Consider the following 24,563-nt stretch of genomic DNA (forward strand, 5'->3'; position numbering starts at 1 on the left):
TTTGTGATCTAAGTTTGCATTGAAATGAATATTGTTATTTTTTTTATCCCGCCTTTAATATTTTTATAATTAACTTAAGGCGGCAAACTTACCTAATAATTTGATACCTGCACATGCATAGCATCATAACTTTAGTGTTTCTGTTTGAGATATTAAACTTGTTTCAATATCTCTATGAAATCTTCAGTGGACTGGCATTAGTGGAGAGGGGGAGGGCAGACATTACAGAGTTTTATACAGCTATGAATATACTAAGAACATGGATAGAAAGTCTCCCTTCCCACAAACCCATCATATCACAGAAGATGTGGTTGTCCTGTGACGTTCGAGCCCTTAATAGACCTGTCCTCCATGAATTTATCAAATTCTTTTGATAAATTTTAATCTTTTAATACCATCCAGGTTAATGGCCCATACCACATCTTGTGGTAATGAATTCCATAGACAGATATGAATTGATTATTTATTTGTTTAATTGTTTAATTTTAATGTATAGGGCTGACAACAGGAACAATTTAATGCAGTTGCTTAATGGTTAAAAACATTAAATTACAAAACAATCCGAGACGTTGAATGACGAGTTTTAGACAAATTTAAATTATAGACAGATCTTATCAGATGAGTTCAAAGGTCTAGTTAGTTAGTACCCTGTTTCATCAGTCAGAAGGCAAACACAGGAGCAGTAGCTCTGCTAAATCAGGTTAAGGCTCATCCTAGTTTGTTTGTTATTTTGCTTCTCATTGTGGCAAAGCAGATGCTTCCTCTCCCATTGCTGTTCTTCTGCAACTGGTATTTGGGGTTATTCTGCTCCCAACCCAGGGGTAACATTTAGTCTTCGAGCCCTTAATAGACCTGTCCTCCATGAATTTATCAAACCCTCTTTTAATACCATCCAGGTTAATGGCCCGTACCACATCTTGTGGTAATGAATTCCATAGACAGATATGAATTGATTATTTATTTATTTGTTTAATTTTAATGTATAGGGCTGACCACAGGAACAATTTAATGCAGTTGCTTAATGGTTAAAAACATTAAATTAAAAAACAATCCGAGACAAAATACAATAATAACAGTGTGCTGGGGAATGCACATTTAGTGACTATTCAAATGGTTCATATATTGCCTCAACCCAGACCTGCTAGAAAAGCCAAATTTTTAATGCTTTCCTGAAGGTCAGCAGGGTTGGGGCTAAAAGGACATTAAGCACATTGATTAATAATTAATAAATATCCATTAATCACATTAATTCTGTGTCGCATGAAGAAGTATTTTCTTTTGTCTGTTCTAAACCTTTCGGATAGTTTCACTGGACAACGCCTGGTCTTAACGTTTTGAGAAAGTAATAAAAACTTCTTGCTGTCTTTTCACGTTTTCCAGCAACTAGCACTTAACCATATACTCTCTTTAATACTAGAGATAATAATAACTGTTATGACTGGTAGCTATTGCTAACTTTATCCTTCATGAATACGTTTCTTTTCCTTTCAGAATTCTCAGAGGTAGTGGCCACCATTATATCATGTGGTATTGAATTATGCAGTTTGCACAAGAGGAAAAAATCCTTTCAACTTCCTCTCCAGTGTTCATAGTGACCACATGGCAAATTCATCTTTTTTGTGTGCGCTGAAAGTATCACATCACTGTTTCTGATCTGGGATCATGAATTTCTTGAGCCTCCTTCCACTGTATCAGTTCATTCATTAACTGAGTTTATTGGCTGAGCCTCTCTACTAGGTCTATCAACTTTGCTCAGTAAAATGTACCAGAAAGAATGGGTTGGGGCTGGTGGGGGTGATGCCCCACTTTTGCTTTTGTCCAAAGCAAATTGCTTTTATTTTTGCAGGCTAGTAAACCTTTTAAAGTAAGGGCAGGGCATATCCTTTATTTTGCCAAGTCCTTCAGCAGTTTTATAGGTCCACTTTTGTTAGACCTTAGAGCAGTGTTTCTCAACGTCAGGAAATTTAAGATGTGTGGACTTCAGTTCCCAGAATTCTGGGAGTTGAAGTCCACACGTCTTACAGTTGCTGAGGTTGAGGAACCCTGCCTTAGAGGAAGGAGAAAAACAACGAGGCCTGTTTCAGCTGCTCTCAGCCAAAGCAAAATAGAAAACAGAGAGGGAGAAACTCCTGCTGGTTGAATGAATTTGTGCAGCAGCAGACTCATGCATGGATGGAGATAATGGGTTTAACAATCTCTCACAACTCTGCAGTGCCAAAGAGCTAGGTTTTTTGCATCTCCACAAATCAATAGCAAATCATTTAGTCTGTGCAAATGTTCATCTTCCCCATTAATAATAGGCTTAAAAATGGCTGGGCAAGAACTCTGAGGATTGACCTGATCCTGCTTGTCTGTTATAACTCTGCCAAAAAGTGTGGGCATGTGTGTGGGGAGGTTTGTGTGTGGATTTTGCAATCTTGCTCCAAGCTCACCAAACCAGAGTTACAATAACATTAACATGAGCAGTGTCTGTTGTACAATGTGCAGTGATAAAGGAAAGGCACGCTTCCTCCCCTGATTTCTTTTCAACACTTTTCATGTCAGTCCTCAGTTGACAGAAGCAAAAGACATTAAGCTTCTTTCTTCAAGTCCCAGCCCCCATGCCACACTGCTGTCACTGGGGGGTTGTTTCCCATCAAGTGTGATACCTGGGAGAGGAAGAAAGTAAAGCTGGAGGAATTCTGTTTACTTAACATGCCTTGCAAACATGAAAACAGAACTCTAACACCTGCAATATGCTGTGGCTGAGGACTGAGCCCAGAAACAGGGACATCACAATTCATTCTGGTTTACTGTTCTGCCCACTCAAGGAAGGTTGATACTTTAGCTCAGCAGTGGGAAAAGATCTGAGAACCAGTTTGGGCTATTGGTGAATGCACTAGGCTAGAAACCAGGAGACTGTGAGTTCTAGTCCTGCCTTAGGCATGAAAGCTGGCTGGGTGACTTTGGGCCAGTCACTCTCTCTCTCTCAGCCCATGACACCAGGCTCATGAAACAAGCTGGTCAGTCAATTCTTCTTGTAACCAATGGATCAACATTTGGTTGATCTGAAAAAAGCACTGGGAAAAGATCTAATTGTATATTGTTACTATTAGCTATTGTGGAAATGCAGATATAGAACATTAAATATTGAAAATTTTCAATAAAATTGAAATAAAAAATGCATATTTTCTCTGTATGTTTGGTGGTATGGGCAGTTATGGGATGCCACAATATGCTCATGGAACACCTTTGCTCTGTGAGCTGCACTGGTTAGTAGCAGGCTTCTGGGTGCAATTCAAGATGCTAGTGATCACCCATAAAGTCCTTCATGGCATAAGGTCTGGCTAACTGAAGGACCATCTGTTTCCTGTAGTGTCTGCCTGTTCTGTTTGTCAGAGCTGGTGTGATTTGGATCCTACTGATTAAGCAGTGTAATCTGATGGGATCCAGGAAGTGAGCCTTCTCTGTTGCAGTGCAGTGCCTGCCTTCTATAGTAGCATCCTCCACAAATCTGATCTCATTTAAACAGGCCCTGGAAACCTTGTTCTTTCCCCAGGCCTTGGTTTACGGTGGGTGGCATACCCTTTGTGAGAATGGTTTATGCTCTTCCTGGATGTTCATCACTGTTTTCTGTTTTGTGTTAAAATCCAAACTGTTTTTAATAAAGTTTGCTGCCCAGAGTCATTAGGAAGTCAGACAGCCTTAAAAATTTGATAAAAAAATAAATTCCAGTATATAGACAAACTATCTTGGAATCCATCACATGATTTGGGTAACATACCAGATCTATGGTTTCTATATAAAGTCTCTGTTCAAGTGCAGTTAGGCAGCCACCTACTTGGATTTGAATTCCTGCAGCAAGTATCAGGCTGGATTCAATGGTCTGAATCTCTTCATCCAACTTTATGATGTTGCCAGTAAATGGGTTGGCTTCTGTGTTTTGTAAACTGAGTGAGAAAGCAGAACTTCTTTGAGTTTCTCTCATTTAAAAGAAATTGTTGGATCATAGAAAATATATGCAGAAAATGTAGTAAGAAGAAAGAATTACAGAAGTTCACCTGTATTACCATTTATTACAAGGAGAAAGGGAAATAGGCCAGCTTTTCTGTTTCTTATTATCTATTTTTTGTTTGCACTGACTGTGTCTATCTACTCACATATATATTGTTCGAAAACCCAATTTGCTATAATACTTACCTTTTCCTTAAGAACATTGTCAGGCAGTGCACCATGAAGCCACCTAGATAATGTGTTACAAAAAATGTCAGAGTTCTTGTATACTCCATGCCGATCCCATTTATCTTGCTCCATAACAGAAGCTGCTTGTTGATTGAGTACTTTGAGAAGGAATGCTTCATCGTAGTCAAAGTAAACAGAAGTTGTACCTGAACCTGCATGGCAACCATTTTCCTGATTTTCTTGACACCAGTTCCTCTTGGGATCTTCAAGGTTTTTTTTAAAAATGCCTTGTCAAAAATTAGAGACGGGAGGAACAGCTTAGTGGAAATAATACTGGGGCCTACCAGGATACATTAATGCTTGCAAGCCCATGTTACCAACTCAAGATGTAAGTGGTATCAACTTACTAGCTCTACAAGATTATAAATGACTGATAGATTTTATAAATTGCCATTTGGCATTATAAAATTATTATAATTTCTTTCCTGTCCCAAAATTAGTAAAATATAAACTGCTAATGCAGATTATATGAAGGTTGCTTCTGCTTGAATGTGTTGTCATTGGAAACAAATAAGTAGCAAAATTATACAGTAACATCTTTGTTATGTCATGAGCTACATTTAAGTGAGACATTCAAGGGAGAAAGGCTGGGGTAATGTTTAAGTGGGAAACACTTTTTTGTGGCCTTTGCTACATAACTCTTGTTGGTTGCATATCACCAACTGTCATTTCTGAATAGTTCAGAGTGGTTAAACCAAGCTCTAAAGCGGTGCCTCTGAAACTTGGCAACTTGTGTGGACTTCATCTCCCAAAATTCCCCAGCCAGCCTGCTCTAAACCTTCCTTCAGATCTGGACATGGCTGTTTGTTATACTGTATAGTATGTCACGATCCACAGCAACCTTTGTGAATCCCAGAGGAGGGTGTCAGGAAAATGGTTATACCTTCTCGTTTCCAATTTTTCCAGAAAGAAAACCACACACACTAAACATAAAGCATGACCAGAGAAGACAAAAATCATTTTCCCATGAGTTTATTTGGCATGCTTGAGACAGCATCATAAAGAAGGAGGGGCTAATTTGTTCAAGTCCTTCCTGTACTGGAAGTACTGCTCCAGAAGAAATAGGACTTAACCACCTAGATTTTTCTCCAGCAAGTCAAAATTGCTAGCATAACATCCTGCCTACACACAGCTTTGTTTAAGTATGTGGAATGAGAAAGAAATGGGAGAATCTCTTTTTTGCCTATCTCCTCATTTTTATGTTTACTATACTCCAATATTAGGAAAAGATATTGCACTATCAGGACTAAAAGAGGAAAAAAATGAGGCAACGTTGACTACATGGTAGGGTAATTGTTTTATATATTAAAGAGTGTACAAGTGATTTTCAGTAGAATGGGTCTATATTTATCCAGGACTTTATTGTAGCCTGATATGTCTGCAGGTGTTATGAGTTGTTTTGATGTACCTTGGTTATAGTATGGTGATTATGATTTAATTATACTGATTAAAGCCCAACCCTTCTGGAAAATTATTTATAATAGAATAAGTCACATTTTAAAGTTGGGTCTTTCTTTTCAACTGTTTTTCTTTTAATTAAATGTTATTCAACTTTATATTTCCACAAAGTATACTGAACGGGCTTTGTACATGGTTATAGCTATTAGGATTCTCTATGCTTCTCAGTAATCATTAACTCATCTCATTCCATCTATTCTCTCCAATCACATTCATTCAGAATGTTGTAATTTTTTTGCCCAACTCATCTCTTCTTTCATTGTCACCATTCACTGGAACATAACCTGCAATTATCAGCACCCTATTAATTTTTACTTTTATACATATCCACAGCTCCAATTCACCAATTCATATTTCTTGAGATACATTTTAACCTTTTTGTTTATAGTTAGCCTACACTTTCACTTGCAGTTCATGATCTTTCTATTTGGTACTCTTACATTATTAGTGACTATCACCTGTATGCCTTGGTCATCATCAGATACACCCATAGATATTGATCTCTCCTGTTCATATGGCTTCGGTTAATCAAAGCTTTCACATAACACTTTATTGAGAGCAGCACAGAATAATAGTTACCAAGCTTAGTGAAAACTGTGTCACATGGAGCATTCTTTGCTAACTGTAAGGACAGTACTGGTTAGTGTTAACACATTTTCTGAAACCCACTTTTTATCCCTACCTTGTGCATACTATTCCATATAAATTAGGGTCTCTAATCTACATACTACTTTGCAAGTCAACGTACTGTCATCCATATCTCATCGATTAAGAGGTATATGAGATATCAAAAATGGAAAAATTGAATGGATTACTTTGGCTATTAATAATATTAAGGCATGGGTGGGCTCTTTCCTGAGGTCTGTTACACTTACAGATCACAGTATGAAGGTACACATAGCATCTTGTTAGTAGTAATATCAGAATAACTCAATCAGAATATTTTCTTCCTGGCCAATATATGAGCAGAGCTATTTAAGCTAAGAGTGCTCAGCAATTGGTTAGTGATTAAGGCTGAAGAAAAATCAAGTAGTTTCTGCAATGACAGTTACTATTTGCCAATGGGATTTCCCCATTTGCAGAAACGTCAGGACTGGAGAAGAGGAATGATGGGAAAGAAGGCTGGGGGATTTAATTGTTCCATGAGAGAATTAGAGCCATTGTCTAGAAGAAAATTCTTTGCTTGCATGATTTGTTCAGGCTAAAACTAATTCTTAAAAAAGCCCCTTCAAATCTCTTCAGTTGGAAAGGACAGAGTAGCTTTCCAAGCACAAGATACTATGAATTGCATGTAATATATCACAAAGTATCAGAAGGTGAAAGGCATTAATGTTGAGGAAGGGGCAGAAGAACACTTGCTTTTGAAAGAAACCAGCAAAAGGGAGTATAGCTTGGCCATCTGCCTTGCTTCTTTTCCTTACCAAGAAGAATGAGAGCCATTTTTATTTACTATAATCATATTCTGTATGAAAAATATTTGCAGTCAATATGTAATGCATTTGAATATTTTCTTAAAGAAAAATATATTTTTCCTCCAATACACATCATATTCAAATAACTCTATATTAATCTAAGGATATGGTTGAAGAAAGTAAAATGTGGTACATTTTCAACTGTTGACCTTGGCTCTACAAAGCAATACACATTTACATGGAGAAAAATATCGCTTTGTAGGTAGTCAAACTAATTAATCATAACTAGTCTCTAGTGCCTAAGAAATCTATAGAAATGGCACAAAACTGTCCTGGATAAAATGATAGTTTTAACCTTTGTTCTTATAATTATGGGTTATGATGCTATAAAATGTAGAAAAATGAATATGAGCTGCAAATTAATTGCCCTCAAAATAAAATCTTGGAACTATCACTTAGAGTTTTGGTGGGGTTTGTTTAATTAAGGAAATACACTCTTTCCACACACTTAAGATCATGTTGTTGTATCAAATTAAGATAATTGTTCATTGTTGAGTTTTCCCCTACTTACTACCTTGAAACAAACTGACCAGTAGAGCAGAAATGTTTTCTTGGTGTTGGAGAAAGTAATCTTGATAATTCATTTTAGTTATATTGTAAAATCTGTTTTATGTTGTTATGTGATAATAAAATCATGAAACTGAGATTTTAATAGCTAGGTTTTTTTTCATAGACAATATAGGCAATATAGAATTGAGAAACTGCCTGATAAGATGTTAACTTTATGTAGTAAGATGTTTTCTAACTATGACCCTAATGATACCTTATTTTATATTTCCTATATGTTACATTCTGATCATGTACTAAGTTGGAGAAGTCATATGATGAGTAGCAATATACTGAATCTTAACAATAGGAAGTACAGCTTTTAAAAACTGTAATCTGGACTAATATTTGGAAAAAAATAATGTCCCACATTTTCTCGAGATAGTTGTTATATTGAGAATGTAATGAGGCTTGTTTTAAAAATGGATCCCTAGGCAACTGTATGTACCTTTCACTTTTGTAAGGCATCCTTGAAATTGATTTACATAGAAGGATGTGATATAAATACATAGAAGCCATCCACCCATTAGCTTTTCATGTATCAACACATATTTAGCGCTTCAGTTCCTAGATATAAAAAGAGGAAAATAGGTAGATATAACTTTAGGAAAAGAAGCGGCTAAGTACATCTCTTATAAATCAAGAGAGATAGTTCCAATATTTCTCCATGCTTATCCTACGCTACAATCAAAATACTGATATATCTAGATAGAATTATAAAATATTTTTCCCATTCAATTCTGAATTAACAACAACATGCTGAATGCTGAAACTGATGGCAGGAAAAAGTTCACCATTGTCATTTCATCTGTTTTATCAAGAAATATACAACTAGAACACTAGTTCTTATTGAAGAAGCAGTTCTCATTGAATGAATGAGCTCTCACTGCAATACTAGTATGTCTGTTAGATTTAGGGTTTTGTATACTGCTCTGGTTCTCAGCAATGGATCCTATGACATAAATGGATTCAGAGAGAGGTTTAAACATTTCTCTTAATAGGTTAAAAGATTGACTGTCTCAAAAAAAGAAGAAGAAGAAGGAATTTGGGAAAATATGTGCAAGCTCTGAAGTTTCAATTACTCAGACAGATCAATATTTCCTGACCAAAGAGTAGAATACCAATAGATAGAACTGGCAGACATTTTTCTATTATTTTGCTCATACATTTTTCATTAAGAATCCATAGAGAGCCATTCTTTTGCAATTTTATCTAGGTTGACATTAAAAAAAATCTAGATTGCTTGAACTCCCTAATGTTTTTTAGGCAGTATTATTGATAGTGCAGTTGCACACCCCTGTCTGTCCATCATCAGTGAAATTGCCAGAAAACCACCATATTTTGAACATATTCTGATGGAATGCAGGAATCATTCCATTTCCTAACTCAGTTAGCATGTTTGAATTACTAGCTAATCATCTCGCTGCAGAGATGAGGAATTCCCAAACTCCAGCAACTCAAAACCAAAGGATTTTTGAAGTTCAGAAGAATAGTTTGCCCCACATCATTTCCTGCCCCCATGTCCCATCGTTTACTTTAAATTATAAGCTTCCTGGGAGCATATCCTTGTTTGTGTACCTATGTACATGTGTACCTGATGGCACTTCATACATGTATGCTAGTTACATACTACCTGCCTAAATAAAACCTGGAACTTAGATTCAAAGAGCTGTAGCAGAGGCCTAAGGACATTTTTTCTCTTCTCCTAGCTCTGATTTAAGTTGGAGATTCCAGTTGTCCCTTCAGAGTCTAAATGAAAACCCAGGAAGATCAAATGGTGGATCCCACATATAGAGTGTTTCTTATTCTTAGAAATAATAAAATGTCTGTATAATAAAAGTACCCACATTGCTCTGTTTTTCAGAGAGAAACCTATTATAAATCTCATCAGCATAGACCATTACTTAATAAAGAAGTAAAAGGTGCTTTTGGAACTTTTTGGAGTATTCAAAACAAACAAACAAAACCCTCAGAAGAGCATCAACATACCCAAAATTCATAGTAGAAATTGTTTTGTGGAGACACTGATCACAAGAGTAATTGGGTTCTTTCCTTTCTTTCGTTTCCTGGTCATGCCCCCTCCTTAGAAGGTTTTGTACATACATTGAACCAAATATTACTTACGATACAAGATCCATGCATGCTTCCTATTTTTCCATCCAGTTTACATTTCCATAATTTAACGATGGTGAGACTTCACTTACTTTATTTTTCACTAAAAGGCAGCTGTTATAACTAAATAAAACTTAATATAAAAGTGGTGTGAACTTTATACTCTACAAAGAAGGATTTTTAAAAATTTAATATACCATCTCCAGCTTACTTTCATACCAAACTAATGAAAATTATTTCTAAAATGTTAATTTAAGTCACATTAATTTCAGTGGAGGCATGTTTGTGCTTACTATTTTCCATTAAAATCAATAATAGGTAAAGAGTTGAACAGTGATATGGCTAGTTTTTCCCCTTCATTCGCATAATTGAGAAAGTTCTCTGATTCTTATAATAGAGAATTCATGATGTTATAATTCATAATACATTTACTTCTGTGAAACTGAAAGCTGAAGAAATTAGGTCTTCAGGTCCAATTCACCACTAACCGAATGTTAACATTTAATATTGTGCAATTATTTTTTGTCATTGCTTGCTCAATTAGTTACAGTCAAAGAAACAATTTTCTGCTTTCTTAGAAGAATGATGTCATTTTGGTTTTAAGAACAATGAATTCCAGCCTCTGAATTAGAAACACAACAGCGACCATTTTTTCAGATTATTTTTAAGGGGCAGTTTTTAAGGATTTCAGTTTAGTATATTAGTCTCTGTTCACTATGGGTCAGCTCCTAACTAAAATAATTGGGAGCTTGGCAATTTATTTCAGACACAATAGCCGAAGTCTACATATAAAAGATGTGATTTTAGTGGCAGAGAACATATTGCTCTTTTTCTTCAATAAATATTTCCAACGTTATCAGAGCTTAAGGATCTGGATTAAATAAACCATCAGGAAAAAAGAAGATGCTAAAAAGAACTGAAAGTCTTGGCCATGCCTGAACATGTGACTGAGGGCAGACAGGAATTAATAGCCAAGCCGCAGCATATCCCAGACATATAAAAAAAGAATTGAGGAGACTGCACTGGAGGCTGAAATTGATGCAGAGATATTAGAAAACAGTAGCTCTTGATAAGAAAAGATTTACTGAAATTAAATGTAATGAAACAGTTTACGAAAAGGGCACATAGATCTATCTGTACACATTAGTTCAAGATTTAGGCAGGTGAACCAGAAAATAATATTAAGTATATATTTTTATGTTTCTTGTTAAAAATAACAATTTGTATATACCTTACACCTAATTTTCTTAAAATATTTTGGAAAAAAATCAGTAATGGTGAAGGTTATATATTTGAAAAAGGTATTTTGGGATGATGGTGGTAATACGTATAATTTCTTAACTGAGTTTGATCTATTTTCTCTTTTCCTGTTGTTTCTCAACTGTTCCTCTTCTTACTTATATATGTGAGGTTAGTTTACCTCACTGCTGAACTGAATGCATGGAGGACTTCAAATTGGGTAGACAATGAGATTCTCATTTTGGCTCTTGTTCTTTCTGTCCCTGATCTGCATACATTCAGCCAGGGATTTAAATGAAAAGCTACACTCATATTTTGCATGATTGAGAATACAACAGCTATCTATGTAACCTCTTTCAGACTTCTGCCTGAACACATGAAATCAGAGAGAATTAAGTCATGTCTGCATGTATGCCCTCCGTCCCTGGTTCTCAGCCAAATTTGCAAAATTGGAAACCTTTATTTATGAAACATTTATGCTTGAGTGCAGCTACTTGCCTGTAACATGATTCACACTTCTAAATTCTAGCCACCTGAGAACCATTCTTCCTAGATGACAATTGACTGGATGTGTCCTAGCTGAAAAAAGGTATTAAAACAGATATTTTTCATAGCTCTACTTATTAAAATACAACCCCCCCCCCAAAAAACTATATATGTTTGCAAAAGCACAATACTTTTTTAAGGTTGTATGTTATCATTTATTTCCCATATGTTTGACCCAATTTTAAATTAGAATGGCTGTTTGCAATTAACTATAATAATATCAAATCTGCAGCATATATTTTTTGTGCTATACAACTACTAATGTCAATTGTTCCCCACATCCTGGAAAATTTTTTGAACTATTTGTCTCATTGTTCAGACATAACCTGAAAATAGTCAGCAAAAATATGCTCCCAAACAGTTTAGGGCAACAGAGCCTCATGTTTTTCTGTGCTGACATTTGTCATGATTAAAATGGGAACAAAAACCATAAGATTCCCAAATTCAACATATTTTGATTGGACATGGCTTGTTAACTCCAAACTGCTTAACTTGATTTCAGAAGTGAGGATTTCTAAAAACAATATAAAGGTTAGCTAAAGGCAACTGAAAGAGAGGAAGAACAGATAAGTTACTAACCTTAAAGATTAAATAATAAAAATATATAATAAACGGTCAGTTAAAAAGTTGTCCACAGGCCAGAAAGAACATGGACAAATCATACAGGTTGCCAGTATGAATAAATAGCAGTGCATTGTCAGTAGAGCATCTTGGCTCTAGAAACTTCAGTTTTGCTTGAGAAAGATAAGCTTAATTGAAGCTTGGTTCTGTATAGTCAAAATGTTCTTGTTATTGGACAATACAATCTTTGGAGAATATATGTTCCCAATCTCCTTCCTTCTCTTATCTTAGAACATTAACCCCAGACCATTCTTTCATGCAACAGTCAAAGAATTGTGTTCCAGGGATAATCTCATTCTTTTATAAGATCTGTTGGTACTAAGTGTTCAGTGACACGTTCCAAGTTTCTTTTGAATTTATTTATTTTTTTGTCCATGGAGCAGTTCCCAATTCTCCTGAGCAACTTGTTCTGAGCACCTACTAACCTCATGCCTTCCCTAAAGTTCCAGAGTTCCTGGTTTATGTCTTCCATCTTTGAATCATTTCAAAGTTATCAATTCTAGACAGCACAGTAACAAAAACTGGCAATACCATTTCTGTCCAATCTCTTTGCAGTTCCCATTCTGCATCTTTTCTTCCAGAGATGTAAACCATAGTACACATGTACCACTTAATCCAGGAGCTTTCCTTACTTCACCTCATGGTGAAGTAATCATCTGCTGTTGTATTTTTCTTAAAAAGAAAAAAAAAATCCTCCATTGCTTCTCCTTGCATATATTACAAAGGCACTGTGCTTCCCACTTAACAGTCTTAGTTACATACACTTGGCCCACTATGTTTTTGTTAAACTAAGCTAGTTTTCTGGAAGATGGAAAAAGACATGACTAGCTTAAACAGACACACATTTGTGAGTAAACATAGCAACATGACCATATAGTCTTATGTATACAACAATGAAATTAGATGGTTGAATGAATATAAGTTTTGGGGAAAGAGAAGCCATGTCAAAATTTAGTAATGGCTTTTATTTTAGGTATTCAGAACTATATGTTTATAAAGAAAGACAAAAGAAAAAGCACATCCTAAGTCAAATGGCTTACCAAAGACCTGTGAACTTCTGGGGCTGATAGAAGGATGAGATACATGGTGGGGTATAATAAGAAGAGAGAACTGCTTTGTTCATGGTCTTCCAACACATGTTTCCTTGTTGAAAGTGGACAGGCAATGTAGGCATTATATAAGGAGGCAATGTAGGCATTATATAAATTTATTTGGTTTAATTTCTCACATATTTTTAAATGTCAAGTTCTTCTATTTATGAAGACTGTGTCCAGAAATGAACCAAAGGAAATTTTCACCAGTTTGCAATAGGTATTAGTATCATAAGCATGGAAAGGACCAAGTATTGTGGGACAGCTTTAGAGATGGGGAGCTTGTTAGAAAAAAATAAATTATTGTTCAGCATCACATGATTAAATGCCAGGTATACAATCCAAATTCTTAATAGTTAAGATTAAGTTTAAATCCTCAACTTTCAGTATGAATGGAAAAATTCATCAGTTTTGCTTCCCCACACTTGATTTAAAGCAAGCAAGCAAACAAACAAACAAACAAACAAAACTTTCCATTAAATGTATGGAATTCATGATTTTTTCCCCCTGCAATTCAGATTTTCAGTCTTCCAAAAATTCTGTTTTTTCTGATTTGTTTTTCAAAAATTCATCTACAAAAATGAACTGAGTGAAATGTTCTGCCATCCCTATATATCAATTTTATTGCTCAGTTCAACTTCACTGAAATTTCCTAAGCAGGAAATTCCTATTAGCAGTTAATGTTGCCTAACAATATGAGATCAGATTTGATTAAAGGTTTTTTTTCTCCCTCCCTCAGACAATACATTGCATAATACGGGGTGTGGGACAGTGGAGGAGGTTGAAGTAGGTTATTCTGGAAAAACTGCGTGATTGGTTGGCTTGCACCCAATAAATTTATATGATTATGATTAAGATTATGATCATGATTATTATATTAAAATTGTATCCCACCTTTTTTATATATAGCTCAAGGTGGCGAACATATTTAATACTCCCGCCTCCTATTTTCCTTTAACTAGAAAAGTACATTAAGTGCTTTGAGATAAAATTATGTCTGAATTTCACTGTATGTTTGGTTTTCCTACATTTATAAAAGATATTTTAGTCCTCTTGATTGATATATAATGCAAAGGCTTTAGATTAAAACAGCAAAACTAAACTGTAATTTGAGCTGCTAATATTTCATCCTGTCCTTTTCACTACTGCAGTAAAATTGTTGACTGGACTTGTTTTTTTGCAGATGATTTTCAGAAGTGATCAGGGAACTTTGTGTTATCGCAAGGTCATCACCTGTGTACCACAAAAAGGTTTCAAAGGCTTTTTGCAGAATAGTAATCAGAGTTTTTAACATTGTCCATGGGGTTTTCTTGGCAAGGATACTGGAGTGGGTTGCCATTTCCTTCTCCAGTGGACCACATTTTGTCAGAACTCTCTGTCATGACCTGTCCGTCTTGGGTGGCCCTGCACGGTATAGCTCATGGCTTCACTGAGTTACGCAAGCCCCTTCGCCACGACAAGGCAAGACCCTGATGCTGGGAAAGATTGAAGGCAAAAGGAGAAGAGGACGGCAGAGGATGAGATGGTTAGATAGCATCACTGAAGCAGTGAGCATGAAACTGAGCAAACTCAGGGAGGCAGTGAAGGACAGGAAGGCCTGGCGCAATATGGTTCATGGGGTCACGAAGAGTCGGACAAGACTTAACGACTAAACAACAACAACAACAATCAGAGTTTAGACAGCATAAATTAGAAAAAAAATCTTAAAAGACAAGGGGCAGGCAAATCCCTAAATCAGCTCAGTGAGGGGTGAGTTTACTCAACAGTCCCCAAAAGCGGACTGATGAGAAGAACAGAATGGAGCTTTAAGACAGTATGGCTGACTCCACAGAGCAACCTTTTGTAGCAGGACATGCAGCTGAGTGTAAATTTGGTCCATAATAGTGTAAGAAGCTTGCAGGCCTCAATCTATGCTGTCAGTTTCTTGTAAAGATTTTTGCTTTAATCCTGAGTTAATTATAAGATGTTAGAGGATGCAAAAGAAAGAGGAAGATTGGGTTTACCTGATCTGAAATTGTATTTTGCAGCTTGATATTTGGTTTGGAGGAAAGAGTGGGTACTGCTGAGAAATAGAAGGCTTTTGGAGTTAGAAGAACATGACCTGAGATTTGGGTGGCAAGGGTATCTGTGGCATGACAAAGTCAAGGTTAATGTGGATTTTAAAAGTCATTATGCTAAATGTGCCATATTGAGAATATGGAATAGATACAAATCCAGTTGTGCCTGAAAACATATTTGTGGCTTTCAGCGCAAGAAGCATTTTATAGACAAGAAATAATAGGCAAATACAAATGGCTAACTTATGAGATACTAGAATTTTGTCAAGGGGAATACAAAACAAAATAAGAGAACTGGTGGCAGAGGGACGTAGTTGCCAATGTTTTTCTTTTTTACAATTATTAGAAAGATTTAAAGTAGACAAGAGTTCATAGTTTTGAACATTGTAAGACTGAGTTTGAAATGGAATAATGTACAAATGAGGAACATGTAATTGCTAAAATGTATAAACTTCTATTGAAATTTGAAACAGAAGAAGAAGAAGTGAAATAATGTATGATAAATTGGGCTAAAAATTTTGGTTATAACATACAGATGGAACAATGGGAAAATATGTGGTTGAAAGGGTTGAAATGTACAATGTGTTATAATCTTAAAGAAAATTTTTATAAAATGATGTACGGTTGGTATATGTCACCAAAGAAATTGTCTAGAATGTATAAAGGCACTGCAAATTCATGTTGGAAATGTGAAAAACAAGAAAGGACATTTTATCATGCTTGGTGGATATGTAAAAAAGCTAGAAAATTTTGGATTCAAATACATACACTGATTCAGAGGATTTTAAAGATTAATATACAATTGAGGCCAGAGGTCATTCTTTTAGAACTGATGGACAAACAGTTGGGAAAAAGTCATGGAACTTTATTTTTGTGTATGATAACTGCAGCGAGATTATTGTATGCACAAAGATGGAAAGATTCTGCAATCCCTACGATGAAGGAATGGTTGGTGAAGGTGATAGAACTCACTGAGATGGCCAAATGGATTTTTTTGATTAGAGAAAAGACAATATCTACATTTACTGCTGACTAAAAAACCCTTTTGGACTTTTTGCGGAAAACATGAAAAAATGAACGTATGATTTTTGATTTTGATGATTAGATAGGATAGATTATGGGAAGAGAGACATGTTGTAACTTTAGAGAAAGAGGTAAATTTATAATTGTACTTATAACTGCTATAAAGAAGATCGGAAGCCACTTCTTTGTATCTTTTTTCTTTCTTTTCTATTTTTCTTTTACTTTTTTTCCTTTCTTGCACTTTAGCTTTCTCTTTATTTCTTTTTCTTTTTTCTTCCTTACTTTAGATTAGTTTGTGTTAGTTTTTATTTTCCAGTTAAAAACTTGTTTATAGGATATTTCTGTTAATCCTATAATTGTTCCAAATGATTAAAATAAATCAAATTAAAATAAAAAAGGATTCAGGTGCATCTTCTCAGACAAATGTTTATTTGTATACCACCTCCTCCAATATGGGCATGTTTGGGGAATAAATCATTTTTAATGCAAAGTTTTGATCGGCAAGTGATGAATCCTAGCAGACACTTCCAGTGACTGCCATCTGTGCTGCTGCTGATTCCATTATTGTGGACCGTGCTAATTCACTCCCATCGAAATTTATTGTAGATTTCTTTTATACTTGTAAGTTCACATGTCATTCTTTAATAAGTACTTGTACTAGCTCAGTTTGAATCTAATTTCTGACTCCTGAGCTTGTGATCTTATTTTTCTAATTTTACTTAATGTCAGGAAGGACTCCTTGCTGTTTCCAAAGCTGTGAAACTATATAAGGAGGCTACCTACTATGAGAAAGAAAAAAAAAAGAGAACCCCCCCAAAAAACCATAAGAGTGCTATACAAGGAACATAAGCATAAAAGAACAGCCTTTGGCAGGAAATGCTATCATTTTGGTCTTGAGATCAGCATTTCTGATATCTAATCAAGTGTCGGTTCTCATAGATTATCCTGGTACTAATTAGGGAGAATCAGAGCTATCTGGAAAGAAGTCACTGGCCTAACTTCAACTCACATTTTGCATCAGGACAGCCGAACTAATGTAAGCTGGAGTTTACTGTAAAATTAAAATATATTGCATTCAAAGAAGGAAACAACGAGGCAGTGGGAACGTACAAATTAGAAACCAGCAAGAGCAACATTAATTGCTGGAGTGCAATATCTCTGCTTCATGAAGCAAGTAAGTGCACACAGCACAAGGAATGAAAATAGGCAAAGGCCAGGATGGTAACAACGGGGAATAGCACTGACATGAAAAATGCAGTTCTTCTGAAATCCATTTCATTATTTCTGCATTTGTTTTGTTGTTGTATAGTACCTATCAAATGATTCAAGTCCCTATATTTAAAGGGGACTGATGCCAGATGCATGATGCAGAGTTTCACAAGTAGGCTTAGAAGATGGCATATCTGCAAAGAAGAAGGGATAGGACTGAGTAGTTCTTTTGACTTTCTTCATATGAAAAAGACCTCTGTAAAATTAATATTTAATGTATAGTTTTTAATAAACATAACGCACACTCACACATTCAGACTACAGTAATATTCTCTTTCAGCATCCCTGTTCCCTATTCCTGTATACAAGGAAGTCTGTCTGAGGCAGAACAGAAGTGGAAAGGACAGAAGAGAAGGGAAAACTGAAGAAAAACAACATCATGGTGAAGTACTAAGAATACCCAACATGACCAAGGTGAGGATGAAGCTAAACCTTGAAATATATAGACACTTTTCACAATTGTTTTACTTGTTATTTCAGATTTAATAGTTTGACTTGTTATTTCACATTTAAAAGTCCCTTTCACATTAATAGGCCATTAATTTAAAAATTGATTAATTTCAAGGAGTGTAACAGTTATGCTCAGTAAATCTTTCCCACCATACAGTTTTGCCTGAATATTCGAACATTATGTAATACTATCGTAATTTGTAGTGTGTTTTAATGATACAAAATTACAATTTCTTACAAGTGCTCATATGTAAACATGGTCAGAGCTTTGGAGCTCATGTAACAATTTGATTTAATGTATTTAGTCTAATTTTCTGCAAACCTGCATATTCTTTATATGCATTTAAATGTCAACCAATATGAAAAAGTGTTAAACACATTTTCTTTTATTATCTCTCAGGGTTTTCTGCAGTGCACATAATCCCATCCAAAAGGACCATTCTTGAGAATTGAGAAGTTATAGCACAACATATCAGGAAACTCCACACTGGGAATAGTTCCCTTAGTTAATCCTAGTATAGAAGTGTTTGCCTGAGATATTGATTTATTACACTTATATCTCACTTTTCATTCAAAAGCCCAAGATGGTGTCCATATTGCTTCTTCATCCTATTTTCCCCATAACAATAACTCTGTGAAGTAGGTTGGGCTGAGAGTGACTGCCCAAAGTCACCAAGTGAGTTTCCAGACTAAGGGTAGCTAACCTGGTTGCTTCTGCTCTTACTTACACCACCACACCACAGTGACTATGAACAACAACAAGGTCAATAGAGTTGATTCTCATTACAGTAGATTTCATGTCTACTTTTGGTAATGGTAGTTATTTCAGAAGATTGCCAAGTGTATTAATGCTTGGCTTTCATTAGTTAAAAAAGAATCATAGACAACTATGGGCCAGGAGAGGGTTGGTAGTCAGGTGAAAAAATGTACATTGGGATTCCATGATGTAAACCTCATGACTCATGTACTTGAGTCTGACATCAGGAAGCAAATACAGATGAATAAGATTTGCATTATGGTATCAGTGCTTGCATATCATCATTTCTTCATCTATTGGCTGAATACTAATAAATGATGGAAGGACAAACCATTCATTCTTAAGGATGATGGTTAAGACATTTTGTCTAGTAAAACTACTCATACTCTAAAAAAAAAAAAAAAATGGCAAACTGTTTCACTGACATACTGTTTTAACTTCTTTTTTCAATTATGACCGAAACCGTAATATTCCATCTCACTCTATAGAAGTGACCCAAATAAAATTGAATTCTGTGAGGTAAGTTCAGAAGAGAAAATAGAAGAACAGGAAGATGTTCACAAACACACACATACACATGCACAATCACAGACACACACACATCTCTAAGAAGTTGAAGCTGTTGAAGATGATGACTCAATAAACTACTCAAAATGTAAACCAGGGCTTTAAATAGAAGATGTTTTACTTAAAAAAATCTGTTAATGATTAACATTGATACTATGGATGCTATAGTATTCATATGACCGTTCTAAAAAACTGAACCAAATATATCCAATTTAATTTTTAATGCTTAAGTCTTATAAACTTTGTTTTTTTTTTTTTGGTTCCTTTGAGTCAGTTTTTGACTCCTGGCGACTGCCTGGAAAGTCCCTGCAGCTTTCTTGGCAGGATTTTGGAAGTGGTTTGCCATTGCCTCCTTCAGAGGGCTGAGAGAGAGAATGCGTAGCCCATGGTCATCCAGCTGGCTTCGTGCCTAAGGCAGGACTAGAACTCATGGTGTTCCAGTTTCTAGCCTGATGCCTCCACCACTACACCAAACTGGCTCTATAAAGAAGTAAATCAGTGAGCTTCCGGTGGGAATTAATGGTGGTTTAGCTTGTCTTTGAGAGCAGAGATAGCACCACAGCATATATCAGTGCCCAGAAGCCAGTGTTGGATGCCGAACATCCTCCAGATAAAAAAGGAAGCATGAAATCAACCCATCTGATTTCTGGTCAGCTGCTCCCCACTAGTTACCTGCAAAAATGGAAGCTTTTCCAGTTTGCTTGTGAGCTGAGCAGCTACATTCACAGCTGTGTTGGAGCCTGCAAGAACACAAGGACAGACTAATCCTCATTTCTTAACTACATTTGGATATATCTATTCTTCAACCTGAGAGAGATTTTCTTTTACAACAGATAAGTACTTCTCTTGGTGATTTTCATTTTTGAGGGGATTATACATTTATAAGAAGATTTAAAGACTGAAAGTACAAGAAGTTTTGGGCAAAAAGCTTAATGAAGAATGATATAAGAAAGTTAAAAATGGATGAATGGGAATGTTGTTTTTTTTTAAAAGATTAATTTTTCTATGAAACTGCATTGTAAAAATCCTAACTGAATGAAAACAATTGATTCAGATCTTCAGTGGGAACACTGTTTGCTTTGCATTAAAGACTGTTGATAATTGGCTGAATTTACAAAACAAAAGATTAAGGCAATTTGAGACTGAGTATTTGGTTATAATCATGGAAACAATAGTCTGACACATCTGTAATTACAGTTATAAAGACACTAGAGGGAGTGAAGTCTGTGTCTTCTCTTCTCTTCTCTTCTCTTCTCTTCTCTTCTCTTCTCTTCTCTTCTCTTCTCTTCTCTTCTCTTCTCTTCTCTTCTCTTCTCTTCTCTTCTCTCTTTCCTTCTTTCTTTTCCAAATAATGAAAATGTGCAAAGCGGCAAGATTGGAGACTAGAAGAGGTTCCTCAGAACAGCCGTTATAGAAAGAAGATAAAGAAGACAAAACAGTTCCCTTAAGCTTACTTCAGTCAACGTTTGATGAATTGGGAACTAAATTAGCTCAGTCACTTGAAGCAAAATTTACAGCCTTTGAAAAAAAGATAGATGAAAGGCTTGATAAGATGGAAAATTCTGTAAAACAAATGTCTGAAGATATAAAACAAGTCAGTGATAAAATGAAAATTTTAGAGAGTAAATCAGAAGTTAGGGATAGAGAAATGGAGAGGGAGATGGATAATTTGGCTTTGCTGGAATTCAGAGGAAGAAACTCTGTTTGAGATTTAGAGTTATTCCAGAGGGTTCTGATGAAGATATTAGAGAAAAATTATACATTGCAAGCATTGACAAACTGGGAAGAGGGGGATACTGAACTAGAGATTGATAACATATATCAAATAAATTTATGTTTTGCAAGAATAAAAAGTGTTCCAAGAGGTGTTTTAGTGCATTTTGTGAGAGGAAAAACAACAACAACAAGGGATCAAGTTTTGCAACAGCATTTCAATACAAGATTAAAGATTGATAATGCAGATATAATTATTTTAAAAGAAATTCCTATTAAAATTTTACATAAGAGAAAAGAATTTTTTTTTTTTTGACTTAGATACTGAAGTAGAAAAAGATTTCATTTTGTTGGGATAAATTAGAAGGTGTGATTTTTACTTTTAAATGGCAAAAATTTCAACTGAACTTTCAACTGAGCTAAAGAAAGAGGAGGTTTGGGTTTACCTGATTTGAAACTATAATTTGCAGCTTGCTGTTTAATTTGGATGAAAGAGTGGGTGATGCTGAGAAATAGCAGATTATTGGAGCTAGAAGGACATGATTTGAGGTTTGGGTGGCATGGTTATTTATGGTATGATAAAGCTAAAGTTAATGTTGACTTTAAAAATCATTTTGTTAGATGGGACATACTGAGAATATAGAATAGATATAAATCCAGATTGTGTCTGAAATACCTTTGTGGCTTTCAGCACAAGAAGCATATTATAGAAGAAAAATGATAACTAAGCATAAATGGTTAATTTATGATGACATATTAGAATTTTCCAAGGGAGAATTCAAAATGACTTTTTATCATGCTTGGTAAACATGTAAAAAAGCTAAAAAAATTTGGATCCAAATGCATACATTAATTCATTTTAGATTTTAAAGATTAATATGCAATTGAAGCCAGAGATGTTTCTTTTGGGACTGATTGATAAAGAGTTGGAAAAAAACTCATGGAACTTTGTTTTTATATATAACAGCAGCAAGTCTTTTATGTGTACAATGGTGGAAAGATTTGACATTACCTACAATGGAAGAGTAGACGGTGAAGATGATAGAGCTTGCTGAGATGGCTAAATTGATAGCTTTGATTAGAGAAAAGACACTGATTAAGTTTAATGCTGATTGGAAATCCTTTTTGGCCTTTTTGCATGAAACAGAAAAAAATGAAATTATGATATATGGATTTCATGATTAGAAAAAATATTAGATGATAGAAAAAATGAAAGTTATGTTGCAATCTTAGAGTAAGAGTTCAGTTTAAATTGATATCTATAACTATTGTAAAAGATAATTGGAAGTCAATTTCTTTTTTCTTTCTTTTCTTTTTGCACTTTTTGGCTTTGTTCTCTTTTGTTCTTTCTTTCTTTTATCTTGAATATTAATTATTCTTTCTTGTTTAAAAATTTAATAAAAAGTAGTTACAAAGAAGAAGTAAATTAGTGAAAGATACAAGAAAACATTTAGTATATTAAGCAATATTTATTGTTAAAAAGTGATCCAGTCAATAGTCAATTTTAATCTTCCTTCTTTATTTGAATCAGTAACCATATTCTGCCTCGATTCTGGCCAAAATTAGTCCATACCTTTTTTAAAGTAGTTAGTCAAAATTACTAATCTTTTTCTGCTTAAACAGGGTAAAAATACTATTTCCTAGCAGAGGCATTGTTGATGATTTTACTGATTTTTTAATGGTTATTCTGTTTTTTATATTAAACCTCTCAGGGTTCCCCCTTCAGAAATGAATAGTGCCATAATAAATATTCAAAATGATAAATACATAGACTCTTATAGTTGTTAATATTTATCTCACATATAATCAACTATTCTTGGTTCTACATCTTGGCTTCCCTTGATACTAAGCACTATTCTGCATCTGGAGAGTGAAAAATTCATAGATATTACAGACCCACTACTGTGCATCACTGTACTGAACTTATTCTGAGAATCAAAGAACCACCATGCTAAATTCTGTTACATCATTGCAGCTCTGTCACATTCTGCAGTTTTTAAAATTCTGTTTTCCTTGCATTAAATTTTAAGTTTAAACTGAAAGTTTAAAATGGGAGGACCATAAACCAAACAAATTGAAACAATTAAGTATTTAAGAGAGCAGTGTAGTAAAGTATATCTCCGACATCTGTTTCTAGTAGCTGTTACTGACAATGCCAGGTATTAACCATCTGAAACAACAAGTCAGAGACTAAATAAATAATAGTAACTGGAGTTTGACTTCAGGAATTAGGAGGTTCAACCCATGACTAATTAATTATTGAAGTTAAAGTATTGTTCCTTGCAGTATATACTTTTCTATAATTGCATCTCAGGGAAACATTTATCTTAATTAAGATCTTTCATCTCATAAAGATTTGCTGCACAGCATTTTTATTCTGGTTTATTACAGATTCTATTTGGGAAGTTGGAAACTGGTGTGTTATTTAGGTACAGTATAAGCTTATTATGAATCAGAAGAACTAAACTATAAAAATGAATTGATCTGCATCTTGATGACCAACTTTGTGTTAGTATAGCAATCTTGAATAAATTGTCTGTGATTGTTTTAAATATAGCTCTCTGTTAATGTGTTCCTGTTTACAGAAAAAAATTACATCTTTCATGCTTGAAACAGTTTTTTTCATCATTTTTACATTCTACTTTTAACCTGTTATCTTCCTTTACCCCATTAAGCATCATGTCAGGTCCAGATTCTGAATATGTACTGTATATATCTTCTGAGTATGTACTTCCCTCCTGTTGTTCAGCAGGTATCTGCAATTTCTAGATAATTTCAGCAAGCAGAATGACTGTTCTCCAGCAGAGAAAGAATTCAATATTCATATTGAATGCATCATAGTTTTTTGCAAGGATGTGGAACACATTTTAATCAATAACTGAACTTTTGTTTTATGAATATTCCTATCCTACATTGATCAATCTCCCAAAAGCTATTCCTACCAGTCTCAGCCTGTTTAGAAACTGGTGGCTACTCTCCATTAACTAACTTCTTCAGGAGGTCAGCTGCTGGTGTGGTTTCTTTGGTAGGTTCCTCCCACTGGACTCATTTGGTAAATCTTTCCCATGGGGACCTCTTGGTAGGACACATAGTCTATGGCAGACTTTTTTAGAGGCCTCACCTGCTGTCTCACAGCCACAAAATCTCTTCACAGGTCTCACTTGCTGGACTGTTTCTGCCCTTCCATTCCAAGTTCACATATGAACTTCAGAGCTGCCTGCCACTGATCTGTCCCCACTTTAGAGTACACTGAGGTTTCTTCCTGGATTTCCTACTGCTTTAGCAGTACCTGCTCCAGTTGCTATAGCTCCCGGCATGTTTAGCCACCTACTATTTTTCATCTGACTTTAGCTGCTCAGCTTCCAGTTCTATAATTCAAAGGAAAAAATTCAGGTTTTTTTTGTTTTTGTTTTTTTGTAAG

General features: G+C 35.1%; 1 long non-coding RNA gene across 1 annotated transcript in view; it reads right to left on the reverse strand.

Moving 5' to 3' along the window:
• Window positions 1-513: 513 nt before the first annotated feature.
• LOC148215147 (uncharacterized) overlaps window positions 514-24,563 on the reverse strand; it is a 72,964-nt gene continuing 48,914 nt past the window's right edge. The window contains exons 2-3 of the long non-coding RNA XR_015796815.1: window positions 3,821-3,929; window positions 514-2,648 (exon numbers count right to left, since the gene is read on the reverse strand). This is a non-coding gene — a long non-coding RNA (uncharacterized LOC148215147). The remainder of the gene's footprint in view (window positions 2,649-3,820; window positions 3,930-24,563) is intronic.

This window comes from Python bivittatus, unplaced genomic scaffold (assembly GCF_059951505.1).
Source record: "Python bivittatus isolate LINGU-HERP-01145 unplaced genomic scaffold, Pbiv_v1 ctg000350_np1212, whole genome shotgun sequence".
Lineage (NCBI taxonomy): Eukaryota > Metazoa > Chordata > Lepidosauria > Squamata > Pythonidae > Python > Python bivittatus.